Source organism: Acromyrmex echinatior, chromosome 3 (genome assembly GCF_024713525.1).
Source record: "Acromyrmex echinatior isolate Ae372 chromosome 3, ASM2471352v2, whole genome shotgun sequence".
In the NCBI taxonomy this organism is placed as follows: Eukaryota; Metazoa; Arthropoda; class Insecta; order Hymenoptera; family Formicidae; genus Acromyrmex; species Acromyrmex echinatior.
The window spans coordinates 5,577,802-5,595,442 of record NC_141854.1 but is presented as its reverse complement, the minus strand read 5'-3'; the positions used below and the strand labels follow the sequence as shown (position 1 = coordinate 5,595,442).

The window sequence follows — 17,641 nt, the reverse complement described above, 5'->3', positions numbered from 1 at the left end:
TCATGGCTGCAAGAAACCGGGCAGTGTAGATTTCCCTTCCGCCTCCACTACGTCTCCGCCGCGCCGGACCACGATGATCTTTACCGTTAGATAAAAATTACGCGATAATACATCGACTAGATGCATAGCACGAAGCTATCATCTCGTGGGAATCCCGCTTAGAAATACGTAATTTAATGTGTTTTTTTGTTATTAATGTTCAGTTTCGATTAAGAGACTGTATAAGATAAAGTTTTGTATCATAAAGTTTGTACGCAAATGAAAATTTAATTGTCTCATAAGAAAATATTCCGTAGAATCAATTTTGGGAATAGACATTTATTTCAAATCTTTTTTTTTTCTTGAACACAAATTATGCTTATTATATAGTTCATGCATATATATATATATTCATCTTTTGGTTTGAAAATCAATACCAACATTTTTTATGAATAACAGCCGTTACTTGAAAAACGCATTTTTACATAGCTGAGTACTATTGACACGTTTTAAGAATTAGTTTAATGATAATTGTTTCTGTTTTTCGTGTCATTATTTTAAGAATAAGGATCATCTTCGGTAATGAGGATCCAGTTATATTGAAGTATAGCTTAAAATTCGAATGGCGATGAAATTTTATTGAATGAATAGATATGGACATGATTCATTTTAACGCATCCTAATGCCCGTGACGCCGCGCGGCGTAATCTTAATAATATCCTTGCGTAGGCAACATCAGGCAACATCTGCAGCTCGTGGTGACTTTAACGCGTGTCCCGGTTAGCGAGACGAGGCCATCGTGTATGTAGGTCTGTAAAGATATTTCGTATTCTTTTTGACGATCTTTGTCGATATAATCACAGAAAGATATTATTTAACACCATGATGTTACGTAGTTAGGAAAATGTAGCTTAACTTTCTAATTAAAGGTGACTAATTTTTTTATTTGCCGTGCCATTATGGAGAATAATTATTTAGTATAGGAAAACCAGTTCCAATTACCTTATACAGGGTGCGTTACCAAAATCCGGATAAATTTTAATTTAAATTTTCCGCTATATTATGCCTCCGTCAGAGATTGTTATTGGCGTCCGAGAAAGCTTGATGCTTCTAGTAAACAGTCATATTCTCAAAATGGCGATGTTGAAACCAAGTGCGGAGTATAATCGAACAGCCGCGATCATCGAAGGCCTTCGCGCTGAGCGCTCAACAACGGAAATAATTCGGTTCTTTGAATACCCGAGAGCAATCGTTTGTGACAAAATATACGGTTTTAGAACAGTCCAACGTTCTAGTATGCCAGTGAGGAAGAGTCACTCGAAAGAACGCACCGCGAGGACCCCCGCCGTCGTTGAAAGGGTTCAAGCGCTGATTTCGGATGACAGAGCAATCGTTACAAAAATTAGCATCTATTGTTGTGTAAGCGAGCCAACAATGCGTCGAATTGCCGAGGAGAACCTTCGATACAAAATCGTATACATTAAAAATACAACAGATACTCTCTCTGAGGCTGCTAGGACAAGCCGAGTTGCTCGCCTCGGCTCCCACTCTGACCTCCTAACCCCCCACTCTGACAGCCCAGATTTAAATCACTTGGACTACTACATATGGAGCATAATTTAAAGGGTCACAAACAAGTCTCAGCATCTCAATGTGATGTCATTAAGGACCGCTATTGAGGCAGCATTCGTCGGTATGGACAGCGCTACATTATAGCGTGCATGCGAACGCTTTAGACCGAGAATAGAGGCCGTCATTCAAGCTAATGAGGGATATGTCGAATAATTGTGCTCTACAGGGCTCGCCCAAGTGCTATATAAACGGATTTTTTGTAATATTTAATTTTTAATTAAAAACATTTTATTTAAAGAAATTGTTCGATTTGTCTGGATTTTGGTAACGTACCCTGTATTATCGAGATTATGATCTTGAATAAGCTTCAGAAGATTTATAGCCGTTGCTCGTTAATTATTAAAAAATTATTAACAATCAAATTGATTATTTTTTCTGATATTTTGAATAATAGAGAAGGTGATATTATGGCCAGCGTAGATATCATCTGTTCATTATTCATTGTTCCTTTCAGTATTTTTGCTATTAGATGACGAATTTAATGATCACCTATATAAGTATCATTTGTTAGTTCGCCGTTACATAATCATGTCGTTAATATACACAATAACCAGCACTTTTTATGTTCACTTTCAAATATTTTGAAACATTTGTAAAATAATGTTATCATTTAATTACACGTACTTCCTCATTTTTCTTAAGGTCGGATGATTTAGAAGAGTGGAAAAATTGATTTTTTTATTGCATTTTTGGAAAGTCGACTTGAAAATGTATTGCCAAAACAATTCATAGAAATATGTAGAATAACGGAGTTATTCATGGTTACTGAAATGGTGCATAGACGTGTTTGAGTTTCGATCCGGCGCGGCGCCATATGTCGCGGCTGTTACTTCTTCGAACAAAGAAACATTTCATAAAATTTCATGAAGAGAACAGTTTTATGATCCAGAAATCGCCGAACAAAAAAAATTTATTGTAAGTACTAAAAAAACAGAAGTATTCTAACTCAAAACTTTAAACGCATTTTTCTTGAAATTTGCTGATATTGTAGAGAGAAAACTCAACGCACTGATCTACGCTTTTTACATTAATTACAACTATTTTCTCCATACGGTAAATCTAAAAGAAATAATTAATTTTTCAAAACAATAATAGTTTTTTTGGCAATTTAATGGGAAAAATAATGGTCAAAAGAAGAACTTTTTTTTACAAAAGAGTAATTTTAACAAATCGTGATTTTTTTTATAATTTTACCATATACATTCAACATTATTAATTACAAATCAATTTGATTTTTTTGTTTTTAGATGACTGTCGTCGTATATATGTATAGTTGTGGTTATACAAGGTCAGATATTTAACAAAATTTCATTAATTTAGACACGTTTGCCGCCATTATTGTTGCCCCTCAGACATTTTAACACATTTTGATTCATAAAAATTCATACATATTGAACAAAGTGTAAATAAAATATAGGTCCAAACCTAAAATTGATAGCTATAACCGTTTTTCCAAAAAGAATTCACAACAAAATCGTTGATTTTTTTCAAACCACTCGATCCCTTTAAACTTGAACTTGTTATATGAATATATACACATGTATATTGTGTTCTTTATTCGATTGTGTTCTTTATTTAATATTTTATTTGGCTGTAAATACATTTCAAGTTAAACAATAACATGGCATTTTGTTAATATATTGCTTCCTTACATACACATAATTACTGAAGGTTTCTCTTCCTCTCTTTTTTTTTAAGGTTTTTATATCAAAATAATTATTTCATATATATATTAATTGGAGCTCTACAACTGTTAATTTATGCAAAGAAAATGTAGTAGTTTCCTTACGACTCTCGAAAAATAATAAAATAGTGAATAAAGGCAAATGAGAGTATATCACAGTTGTTGTAGCGTAATTAAATAATACTGTTATTCAGTGCAATATTTAATTGAATATATTTCTATGAACGTTTCGACTCTTTTTTTTTTGAGTCATCATCAGCGTTACAAAAATTCTTCAGAAACAAAGAACATTTCTCATGCATTAAAGGCAGCCACTATAGGATTGGATGATCCAAGTAAGATGCATGAATTTCTTTGTGTATTTAATATAATTTTTTCCGTAATGAATATGAAAAAGTACCAAATTATTGACGGATTATGCAATCTTGTAATAATAAGCTTACTATTAGATGATGAGAGATGTGATTACAAGAATAAGTAAATTACAAATTATAAGAATTTTGTCCATAAATTCATGCAAACAAATGTTATAATAGATATAAATCATTTGTCAAAATAAAAGAAAATACAGTTAATTGAGATACGACAAAATTGAGACTGACGGTAATATGAAACGCGTTGTAATAGATACGCTTAAATTACTGGACCAAACCTCAGTCTACTTGAATATATTGTATCAGAGAGAAATCTGAGAGAAGACATGACGGCCCAAAACCTGTAACCGCAAAATGCTGCCGCATTACTGCCCTCTGACAAAGTGGATGTAAACTACATAACAATGTCTACTTTTCTTAGGGTACATCATCCATTTTTCAAGGCTGGAGATGATAAATCGATATTTGATTCATATAATCGTGCTATATGTGTAGTTACACGTAGCACAACAAACGGGCCGTCATATTCTCTTTCAGATTTCTCTCTGATATAACATGAATATATGAAACATGAATACACTAGTGACACTGTTGAAAAGTTTGTCGTATGAGCGTAGCTGCCCCGAACCAGTGTTGTTAAACGGACCGGATTTCAAACGCATGCGCGTAAATAGGAGATTATTAGTTGCTTGAGGTTAAAAATGTTGAAAATTTTAATATATTTTACATATTTTACATACGTATACATATAAATATATATAATATATTTCTATATATGTATACATATGTAAAATATGTAAAATATATTAAAATTTTTATTTTTGAAAAAATTTTACCTAGGCGACTAATGATCTCCTATTTACTAGTGACCGATACGTTACTGAAGCTACATTGAACGCGCATGCGTCTGAAACCCGGCCTGTCTAACAATACTGTCCCAATAAGCACTATTCTTTATATCCCACTGTCTACATGACAGATTTTCTAACTTCAACAATAACAGCACAATTATAGATCGTGCACAACTTTGCAAGAGGGAAGAGGGGAGGCCGCTTCAAAACCCATGTAGAACAGTACAATTATAGACCTCATTTTGTCTTTGTGATAAATTTCCTAACCTCAATTATTGCCCGTTTCCAATATAGATTAACTTTAATCTCAGTTCAATTCTTCATCTTTTTCTAGTTCTAAAGATTAGAAAAAGATGAAGAGTAAGTTGAACCGAGATTAAAGTTAATCTACATTGGTGAAAATGGACATTAGAGAGCCCATTTTATAATAAAAGAGTCGCCAACTCACTATGTGATCCGAATCGCGCTGATTGGCTTGGGGCGTATGGCGCCTAGAAAAGGTTAGAATGATAGTGACACAAGCTGCGGCTTTTATTTTTCTGTCATTGAACAAGTTCAAGACGGCAAAGCCACAGGCATGCTTGCCAAGCGAATGAGCATAATTGGTTCTTACCTGTGGATCCAACCAATCATATTTAATTGCTTGGTGAGCAGACCTAGTCACTTTGTTGACTTGAACGCGTCCATTGTCATTCTTATCTTTTTGAGCCCATGCGCTCCGAGTCAATCAGAGCACGATTCGGATCACATGATGAGTTGGTGAGATTCTCTCATTATAGGCTTTCTAATCTCAATGATTGTCAACTTTAATGCTTAATATCTCGGTTCACGGGGCAGAGCGACAGTTTTTTCTGCCAAATTCTTTCATTTCATGCAAAAACGCGTCGAACGAGCTTAATTTTATTGATTTTTAGGGGGATTTTAAATTATCATTGAATTAATCTAACTTTTAGCGACTTCTTCACGCGAATTACAAAAATATGACGCGTAAAACCTTTTTCATTCGCGCGTTAAAATATCGGTGTCATTTATAATAATAATCTAACCTTACCCTTATCTAATTTTCGCATCAACTGACGCTCATGAAAAAGCACTTTTACACATAATGCATAAGAAAATATACCAATCAAAATCCTTTGTTTCTTCGTTTCCGTGAATTAAAAAGCTTTGATTGGTTAGATTTTTTATGTCTTACGTGTTAGGCCGGATCAGATTATGCATTGAAGATTAAGATTAAAGATTAAATATTGAAATTTCAATGAGGATAAAGAAGTTTTAGCTCCTTTTGTTCTGATTGGTGAAACTTCAATCTTTCAATCTTCAATCTCATTCTTCAATGCGTGATTCCGGCCTTATGCATTATGACTCCGGTATATCAATGCGATGAACATCGCGCTGGTATACCGAAGGCATTAGTCTGCATTTTCATGTTGACGCTCGAATCAAGCGTTAGCATGAAAATACAGTATTATGCAAGAGCCTGTGCTTCCCTCTTATGTGTGATTTACATAAAATACTGAATTTGGTCTCCAGCAATTACTGCTCCGAAGCCCGAGCTTCAAATTGGGAGATATGACCGTAGCACAGACTCTTATATAACGTAAAGGCCTGTATTCAAACGCGCTAACAACGATGTTGGTACGCTAACATGCTGTTATCATGAACTGCTTGCACTATAACAAAAAGTCATATTCTGTAATTCGATAAAAACTATAACTGTTGTTAAAAGTGTCGGTAAGATATTGAATTGTATCGTTATGCTATCGTATGGGACCTCTCGATAAACACTGACGACATTATATTGATGGTTTAAATTACAATTATGTACATATATATTAGTACAACATATCTTTATTAGAAGTTTTAATCAAAGTATATATATATATATATATATATATATATATATATATATATAATTTCTAGTTTTCATATATGTATAAGAGAAGCATATTTTATAATATATATTTAAGAGATTTTAGAAAGTGCAATAAAAATAAAAATAAGGTAAAATAAGATAAAACAAGGTAAAAAGTTAATAAATTTATTTATATATAAATATATATATATAAATGTATATATATATAAATGTATATATATATATATATATATATATATATATATATATATATATATACTTAATTAGAACATTTTGCTTGTAATTTTTTTTATTATTTCCTCATATTTCCATCCTGTTAACAAAGATTCGCACACGGTACCGAATTAAAGAGATTCAGTTCCTTGACCCAAAATAGGATCCACAATCGTACTTTTGAAAGCAGAGTCATAACTTCTTATTGGGACATTGACTCATATTTCAAAGTCACCTAAGTACGTTCGACTCGCTCCATCCCTTTCGCTTCAGGTGCATGCGAAACAAAGCATCTGCTTTAACGTCCTTCCATACTCCATCCTTCTCATTCCCCTCTTTCTCTAAATCAATCCATTCATATGTTTGGAGTTTGGACGTAACAATGTAATTGACATTATTAATTCGAACTTAAGAGATACATTAAAAATTTATGTTATTTGCCGTAAAAAAACATTTTTTTTTATTTGTTTGTTTCAAATTAATGATGTCAATCACATTCGTTTCTCTTTAATTTAAATATATCGATTTATTTAAAGTAATAAATAATTTTTTGTTTATGACTACTTGTTTTAAAAAAAATATATTCTTCTACAATAAATAATTTTTTTATTTTTAGTAAATATTTCCTTTTTCTAAAATGCTACATGTTTAATTCTAATATGTAGCATTACAAATATATAATACTTTTAATAAAATAAATACTTTTAATACTTTAATACTTTTAATACTTTTAATACTTTTTTATTAAAATAATAATTAATATTAAATAAAATAAAATGTTTTTCTAATCGAAATAAATATTTATTTAAGTTAAAATATTTAATTTTAATACAATGTATTCGTTTAATATAACAATTTTTTTCTCAGTGCATCAAAATTGTGTATTGTATATTTCCAAATTAATATTATAAAATTTTATTCATTCAAAACAAGAAATTCATTTCATATGGAAAAATTTGTCTTCTAAGTTGTTATAATAAATGAGCGATATGATATAATGCCTTATTTTGTGGATTTATTAATTTATTTGAATACAATGCTTTGTTTATAACGTTTAAAAGTTTATCTTTAGTTGTTTTTATATATTATGATATTTTTAACTTTGACCAAGAAATTTGAAAAAAATATCTATCTATATTTTCTTCTTCTTAATCGTTTTTTTTTTATTTTCTTAATATTGTAAGATATTTCATAAAAAGCTATGTTTTGCTTCCCATCTGAGTGCCATCCAAGTATTACTTCATTCTTATAATTGTTTACTGAACTTTAAACAAGAATGATATGACATCCAGGGAGCACCAGAAAATTCGAACACGCCTCAATGCTGACGCTGCTGATTCTATTATCATTCTAATATCGTTTTTATTATTGCTTTCCCTTTTTTCTACACTTTTTTATTTTCTTTCTCAAAATTTAAAATAATCCTAAATTTTTTGCTAAAAATAATAAATTGATGGATAGCTATTATTTCGTTACTTCTTGATAGATAAATACTCGTAATTAGTCTACAGGGTCATTTTAATCAATACACGCGAATATCTCCAAAAGGAGAAATTAAAAAAAAATGTTTCAGACAAAAGTTTTATGGTTTCAAGGGGGAAAAAAGACGATAACTTTGGTTCATCTTGATAAGAAATCCTTAAAGTCAGATTCATGTTACATAAAATTTTTTTAATGGAACCCTTCATTTTTTATTGCGAATTCTTGTTTTAAGAGCTTTCCAAAACACTATAATAAAGTATTTTTTCATTAGATACATTTCGAATTATGAGGTTCAAAAGTTTGTATCTTTTATTTTCATTTTTACGTAAAAATGAATTTTTAGTTTTTAGCAAAAATAAAAATAAGAGAAATAATCTCCAATGACCTTAATCTTAACAAATATTATTCAAGTCACGATCCTGAACAACATTTAAAAGGTTTTAGCCATTAACACCTCGGATAATGCAAATGTCGACAGTATCGTAACTTTCGAACCTCATAACTCGAAATATACCTAACGAAAAATACTTTATTATGTCTACCCAGTATAAAAGTTAAATGCATATAATTAATATCATTAAAGTCTTAGAGTAAATCTTTCATATATTTAATATAGAGTAAGTTTTTCATATATTAAGAAACTTTTCAAAAATATATATATTTTTTTTAATTTGTTCCAATAATCTCTATGTATAATTTTGAATCAAAAAATTTGATGGAAATAAATTGTACGATTATGAAGTAAAATTCATTTAAAAGTTCTTGAATTGAAATTTTAAAATAGACTTTAAAAACAAGCTATTTTATTATTTAAAAAATATTGAAAATAGCCAAAAACACCACTTTTAGCTTATTTTACTTTAATCTTTATATATATAATCTATTTACTTAAAATCTTAATTAACATATTAAAAATATTACGCCAATTTTATCAACGGCATCGTGTTCAGCGCGAAAAAATCTTCGAAAAATGTACTATCACATTCGGAAAGAATTGTCTTACAAAGCTTTCTATTTAATATACAAGTCAATAACAAACATTATTCTGTCTTTCTTAACATTCAATATAATAAAAACGTATAGAAAGACGTATATTTATTAGTGTGATACCCAAGGATATCGACTTAAGATGTGTGGAGTAACGGGCTAAGTGGAGCCTTCAATTGTACAGAGAGATATGACGTGTACTGACGTCAAGTAAAATGAGCAATCAAAACAAAAAAAAAATTTCGTACAAACTTACTTGAGTTTCGAATTAATTCCTCATTCACTCTGTTTTCTGGATTTAGAATAGGAATGCACAGCATGTGGTAACAGCAGGGATCGATTATTGTATGGTTGATGTAAAGTATTTCATATCTGAAATTTTTGCAGTATGTGACTTGAAAATCCGAAGATATATAAATTATTTTTTGATAAAATAAAAATTTATTATATGCAAAATTACAAAATTAGGCTTCGATAATTCGATTTTCAATCAACTTTTATTGTGAATTTTATTTTCATGTACATTTTTAATAATATTCTCTAGAAGTTACAATGAGATTGAATTATATTAGATTTTTTTGGGATAGAAGTATAGAAAAGATTTTGCTTTTACGAACAAACATATAAGATTAAACTTCTTAAAGAACGTTCTTTTCAGTTTTATTTTTATATCTTTTCTTAAAGAAAGTAAATAAATGTCGAACCCTTGTCACAATAGGGCCAGAAAAACGTAGTTTTATTAAAATAATACAGCTAGCACAATGCCATTTAATGTCAAAAGATTTATGACTCTTCATTATTTATGACAATATATTGTTACAATTAGGGACTCGGGCTGATAAGATTCTTTTCACTTCAGTTCTTGTTATAGTTTAATAAAATATCGAATAAGTGTTTCGATTTCAGTTCCAGATTCTTAATTAGTGAAAAAAATCTAATGTGAAGGGAGAAAAATAAATACTGCACTATAATGCAATCAGTTCGGTTAATATAAACACCGGATTATCTATAAATTAAAAACCGGAGAAAAAACCGAAAAAAATCGTAAACCGAAAATAATTTTATTGATTTGGTTATAATTTCAGTATTATAAACTTCATAAAATTTGTGATTTCAATTTCGAAAAAAGGATTATAGAACGATATATGAATATTGTCCGTTTTGTCTCTCGGGAGCTATTTGGGGTCATTCCGAATGAACCCACCATACTTAAAATATAGGATTCACACTACGTACAACATTCGCCATACGACATCTGATTCATTGTTACGATGAACGTTGAACGTATAACATGATCGTATAATAAATGTTGTACATAGTGTGAATGATGTCCTACATTTCAAGTACTGGGTTCATTAGGAGCGATCCCGAGCAGCTCCTTAGAGACAAAATGAATAATGCTATGGTTTCGAATCCAGTTCGGTTCAGATTCTTGGTCACAATGCCCTCTAATGCTAAATGATTTATGACTTTATATTTATTTACCCTATATTTATTACCTTGGCGAAAAAAAATTTTCATGAAACAGTACAGAAAAACTACACAAATTGAGACAAGATCTTAGAAATTCTTACTTTTTCGTAGATATTTATGATGGGACATATAGTGGCGTTGTTTGAAGATAGAGGATTTCTTAATTTTTCAAACAAAAGACGCCATTCTACGCCACTCCCACTATAATGAATATTTATGAAAAACTAAGAATTTCTAAAATCTTGTCTCAATCTCTGTAGTTTTTCATAAAAATTTTTTCACCGCAGGGGATCTTTTATTACCCGTAACAATATAATATTGTTACAGTGTGATAACTATATTTTAATGCTAAGTAATTTATGATTCTTCTTAAATTACTCTTCATTAATAATAGGATTTTAGTTTACCAAAAGAAAGTTTCTTTTTTTCGATAAATCGGAATTCTATTATGACAAATATAATGAAAAGTCATAAATTTAGCATTAAAGCAGACCTGTCCAACATTTTGTGAGCCGAAACGTGCTTTCATCTCTCCGTCTTTGTCGAGCGAAACGGCATAAAAATAAAGCCAAGTTTTTACCTGAATTCGGATCTATTCAAACGTCACAGAAAGAAGCCAAAAGAGAGCCTATTTCTCAATTTGCAATTATAGTAGCTGTTTTTATTTTAAATATTATACAAAAAAGCATATCCCTATAAGCGCATAATATCCCTATAAGCGCATAAAAGCATATCCCTATAAGCGCATATATTTTATTTAATTATATATTTATTATTATTTATTTTTTTATCAAAAATATATATTTTAGTTCTGTTTTCCAAAGTTTTAATTCTATTATTTATTGTCGAAAATATAAACTTTAAAGCATAACCATTAGAAACGTGTGAATTAATTCAGAGATGTTTTTTTCATGAAATTTAGGATGGGATAAGAATAGAATTCTAATTGCCCAATAATAACTCCCCTTTTGTGTTCTAACGGATGATTCGAAAAATAATTAAGATATCTCCCAGAATTGGTAGGTTTTTTATAAATATCGAAGATGATATTTCCTTCCTGTCTCATTAATTTAACATCTAGGAAATGTATGCCGTTATCATCGCCAAAGTCCACAGTAAATTTAAGCCTTTCATGATATGAGTTAAACAATTCTAGAACTCCTTCAACTTTTTCTTTGTGTATAGCTAATACAATATCGTTCACATAACGAAAATAAAAAGATGAATTAATATTATTCTTGGTAATAATTTCTTGTTCAAAATCTTGTAAAACAATGTTCGCCAGTATGGGGGACAAAGGAGAATCCATTGGCATGCCAAAAATCTGTTTAAATATTTTATTATCAAAACTAAAAAATGTAGAATTAATTATAATCATAATTGCTTTGATAAATTCATGTAAAGGAATCGAAGTCTTATTCTCCATAAAATTCCACCTACGTTCAATGCTTTTTGATACTAATTCGGTCGGAATATTCGTGTACATGGAGACCACGTCAAATGATATAATACTAAAATTTTTATCAATTGCTTTACCATTGAGTTTATTTACTAAATTAAAGCTGTTTTTAACAAAACTGAAATTTTTTATATTATTTATTATTGTCAATGATTTCTTTTAAGAAAGTCGCCAGTGGATAAAAAGCACTATTAATACAACTGACAATTAATCTTAGAGGGTGACCTTCTTTGTGAATTTTTGGCAAACCGTAAGAGTTTGGCAACTCGGAAGTTCGCCGTCCGAAACGTACAATTTTTTTTTTGTATAAATTTGAATCAATGTACCCCTTATTTTTCCAATTTTTTAATAAATTACCAATTTCAACAGTTATTTTCTTAGTGAGATCTTTTTTGATTGAATCGTATGTAGTATCATGTAGTGTATGTAGTAAGTGATCATTAAGAATCTCATACATTTTTTCTTTATAGCTATCTCGACTCATAATTACGGTGGTATTGCCTTTATCCGCGCTAAAGAGGAGGATTTTAGAATTTTATTATAACTTATTTTAATTTTTTAATAATAATTTTTTAATAACCATATAGCGTTAGCAACAGAAGCAGTAACAGTGGCAATATATATATATTAGGTGTTGGAATTAATTCGTAGCGTTTTTTAATGAAAGAATGTTATTTATTTCACATGAGCATTAAAAAATACATTAATGAAAGTACTTCCCATCACTTGTAAAACGCTACGAATTAATTCCAACACCTAATATATATATATATATATATATATATATATATAATATATATATATATATACAGGGTTGGCCATATTCGACGGAAAGATGTTTTTTTTTTCAATCATGGGAAACGTCGTTACTCGATCTAACATCTCTGTCAAAAGTTACAGTGTTGCCAGATCTTTCCGTCGAATGGTGGCATGAATATACGGCCCCACTCGTCAGGTAGAGTGTCCCGAGCAGATAGAGTGGATTAAACTGAATAGAAAAGTTCTCTACTACTTTGTAATGCTCGCAATAATTAACGAGATATTAACGTTTAAAGATAACCGAATATGCACGTCCTCCCGACTAATTATTGCCGAAAGTACGGCCCACCGAGCGCGCGGGCCTTTTCTACTCAATTTAGTTCACTCTATCTGCTCGGGACGAGTGGGGCCGTATATTCATGACACCCTGTATATTGCCACTGTAAAAATCGCCTCGTTGATTGTTTCCGTTGCTTGACGCTTGCATGTAAATACACCTTAAGGATGTTGCACTGCCGCTCGTGGCACTTGTCACGTTTATCACTAGGTAGTAGTGTTGTTAGATGGGCCGGGTGAGACACATGCGCGTCCAATATAGTTTCAATAATGTACTAATCACTAGTAAATAGGAGATCATTAATCGCTTAGAGTTGAAAATGTTGAAAAATTTTAATATATTTTACATATTTTACATACATATAGATAAATATAATATATTTCTATATATGTATACCTATGTAAAATATATAAAATATATTAAAATTTTCAACTCTTCTTTCACATTTCCTTCCTCGCTGGGACTCTAACAATACTTCATATTTTATCGAAGTACATACGTTACTGAGGATTCGTAATGTTTGCTTAGCATGCACGACTTTATTTCCACGGCAGCGCATACGCAATAATAGAGTTGAATTCAAACCATTTAAATAATCCAATATAAAAGAGTAGAATAGAATTGTACAAGCAAGCAAAAATATGTCTGACAGTGTATCAATATGTCTTGCGATCTGTATAATGATATATCTGTATAATGTGTATAACTAATGTATTCTGCTGTTGCGAGATTTTCTAAACATTTTATCAACAATTATCGCTACTGTTAACTAGTGACAGTAAGAACCGCGCTTTCTTCCAGGATTTTCCTGTCATTTGCTACAGTTAACAATAGCATCAATTGACTTAATGGCGGAACCAAACAATCGCTTCAGCGTCGTTTAGATTCTGTTATAGGGACTCTATGCTCCACCAATTAATGCCGCTCTCTACTAGTCGAACGCGGCGTCAGTCGGTGGAACAAAAGTGCATCATTAGGTTGGAATCAGACTATGCATTGAAGATTGAGATTAAAGATTAAAGATTGAAATTTCATCAATGAAGACAAAGAAATTTTGACTCCTTTTGTTCTGATTGTTCAAACATCAATTTTTCAATCTTCAATCTCAATGCATAGTCTGATTCCAGCCTTAGGAATTTTTGTTTTCTATGGCTGAACCAGTATACACTTTTGGAACTTAAAGTGAAATAAGTATATGTTTGATATTTGTCGAAAGAGAGAAAGAAAATTTTAGGGTAATCTAGAAAATTCTAGAAAATGCAGGAAACAAATGGCTTAATTTCCACTGAAGGTTTAAACCGGATCGGAATGTAAGAATCAACCAATTACAGTCAAGCATTCCTCGTCGTTTGACCTGTAACAGGTAAATACTGTAGTTGATTGGTTCTTACATTCTGATCCGGTTTAAATCCTTGGTGGAAGGGTAAACCATCCTACCTTTATATATCATGTGCACATTTACATGGGCTCAGTCGTGTTAGAGTGTTTGAACCGATCAGTAGACGTTGTGAGTGTAATTTCTGAATAGTAGCAAGACGAAGTGAATAGTAGCAAAATGAATAATGAATGGAGGAATATGCTTGATTGGGAAAGTGAAATTAGCTTTTCTATGTACGACATTGTAACGAATTACAATCAAAAAAATGAAACGAATTACAATCAAACAAATGAAATGAATTACAATCAAAAAAATGAAATGAATTACAATATGCACAATAACAATAAAAATGACGATGGCAATAGCAACTATTATATGAACAACAGCACCATGAATTTTTGGGATTTTAGAAATTACGGAATGGATTATAATATAAATCACTACGACGAGAATCTTCCTTTGGTGAGTAAAATTTTAACATTTTCTATTAAACTTTTATAATATATATCTATAATATATGTATATTATTTATTTATACATACAATATATTATTATATGTATATTATATATATTATTTGTTTTTTAGTGCTCTTTCGCTATTAAATATCATCTAACGTTAATTATTCATGAAAAGTTCAATTTGTATTCTTAACGTGTTGAATATTCCTTCAAAACAGTAAAAGAATTTTTATAAAACGTTGAAATATTAATGAAATATTCAGAATATTATATGAACAATTCTTGTATATATCGCACAAATCACTCTTTCTCGAATCAGAAAGTACATCGCATTTCCGGATCAACAAAAAATAAGAATCTTATTGAAAAGTATATAAAGTACATAACATTTCGCTTGTGTAAAGTAAGTCCTTAAAATTGGATTGAATTGAAAATAAATAAAATATTTTTGATAGTTTAATTAATCAAATGATTAAATTAATTCAGAGTCCTCCATACCTGGGAAAATTACAATTTTGTGTAATGTATACAGAATATTTTCCGAATACTTATGTAGCAATGAAATATTTAACAATTATTTGAATGTTGCTCTTAAATTTTAAAAATGTTTTGGAATATTCCGAAATAGTCTTGGAATGCTATTTTGGGATTTTAGGAATATTTTATAAATATTTCAGAAATATTTAACATTAACTAGATAAATTGATATCCGATTTCTTAATTATCGAATCTTGGAATCAAGTGATATTTTTGTTCTAAAATCTCTTTAATTTTAACATTTTACCAAGTATCAAAATGTTACGAATTATTTTTTACTTGTTTTTTTTAAATTTTATGTACATTCTGTCAAAAAAGTACCGGGAATTGATCATTTAAAAAGCCCGCTTAAAGGAATTGTCAAAATTCTTTTTGTCGCTAAGTTGGCATAACTGTCCTCTATACTGACACGGAGTTGGAGTGCCATCTGTCATTTAATGTGATTATAGTGCTCGATTTTATCAGTTCATCTCAAGTGTGTTTTGCGATTTTTACAATGAATGAAGAGATCGAACAAAGAATTTGTCTCAAATTTTGTATTGCAAATGGAATTTCGTGTGCCGAATCGCTGAAGATGTTACAGAAGGCTTACGGTGAATCGACTTTATCAAAAACACGTGCATATGAATGGTACAGTGCATTGAAAAGCGGTCGAGATGTGGTGAAAGATTTGCCTCGCTCTGGTCGGCCATCAACATCTTCAACTGAAGTTAACATCGATAAAGTGAAGGAAATGGTGATTGAAAATCGTCATTTCAGTTTGAGAGAGATAGCCGCTGAACTTACGGTGTCTCACGAATCAATTCGTACCATTTTACGCGATTGTTTGGGCATGAAACGCGTTGCCGCTCGACTAGTTCCGAAAGACCTCAATTTTCTTCAAAAACTCAATCGCGTAAAGGTCGCTGAAAACATGTTAGAACGAGTTAATTCCGACCCCACATTCATAAAACGCATTATAACTGTGATGAGACATGGGTTTACGAGTTTGATATGCAAACCAGTCAACAAGCTTCGGAATGGTGCCTTCCAACTGAGCCAAAACCGAAAAAACCACGTCAAAGTCGATCAAAAGTCAAAGTGATGTTAACTGTTTTCTTTGATTGTCGTGGTGTTGTGCACTCGGAATTTTTGCCAGAAGGTCAGACGGTAAATAAAGAATATTATCTGGGCGTTATGCGGCGTTTGAGAGAGCAAATTCGTCGAAAAAGGCTAGATTTGTGGAAAACAAACTCATGGATTTTGCACCATGATAACGCACCATCTCACAAGGCTATCATTATGAACGAATTTCTGACCAAAAACTCAACAAATATCATCGAACAACCACCGTATTCACCAGATATGGCTCCGGCTGACTTTTTTCTCTTTCCAAAACTCAAATTACCACTTCGAGGCACTCGTTTTCAGTTGATAGAAGACATAAAAGAGAATTCGCGGCGAGAACTGAAGTCGATTCCGGAAAATGCGTTTAAAAAATGTTTTAATGATTGGATTATTCGTTGGCATAAATGTATTATTTCGAAAGGAGCCTACTTTGAAGGCGATACAATAAATTTGAATGAATAATAACTATTTTGTGTTTTATTGACCAATTCCCGGTACTTTTTTGACAGAATGTATATCCTTATAAACGCAAAATATAGTAGAATGTTATATGAATATTATTAAGAAATTTAAATAATGTTATAATATTTCGAGAATATCACATAATATTTTTGTATATTAGAATATTCTAGAAGTTATATATTCACCCTAGGTATTACATTATAATATCCCTGAAATGAATTATGAAATTATTTATAAATATTAATTATTTTTAATTTAGTGCAATTTGAATTGAGTGGCGTCGTTTGAAAAACCAAAAAATCCTTCGCCCTCAAACAACGCCATTCTACGTCTCATTACAAATATCTACGAAAAATTAAGAATTTCTAAGATCTTGTTTTAATCTTTTTAGTTTTTCTGTAATTTTTTGTAAAAATTTTTTTTCCGCCAGGGAAATAAAAATTAATTAAATAATATTTTTATAATTAACTTAAAGTATTATTATTGAAATATTATTGATTAATATAAAGTAAAACCAAAAAAATTATAATTATTATATTAATAATAATAATATAATTTAATAATATAATTTTTTTTTTTTTTTTTTTCAGAG

At 30.5% G+C, this 17,641-nt stretch overlaps 2 long non-coding RNA genes across 2 annotated transcripts; one reads left to right on the top strand and one right to left on the bottom strand.

Moving 5' to 3' along the window:
- Window positions 1-302: 302 nt before the first annotated feature.
- On the bottom strand, window positions 303-5,222 carry LOC147910147 (uncharacterized). Its single transcript, XR_015544350.1, has 3 exons — window positions 5,134-5,222; window positions 4,969-5,011; window positions 303-790 (listed from the first exon to the last, which is right to left on the bottom strand). It is a non-coding gene; the product is annotated as an uncharacterized LOC147910147 (long non-coding RNA).
- Window positions 982-3,231, top strand: LOC147910148 (uncharacterized). The gene is made up of 2 exons (XR_015544351.1): window positions 982-2,526; window positions 2,859-3,231. It is a non-coding gene; the product is annotated as an uncharacterized LOC147910148 (long non-coding RNA).
- Window positions 5,223-17,641: the final 12,419 nt, after the last annotated feature.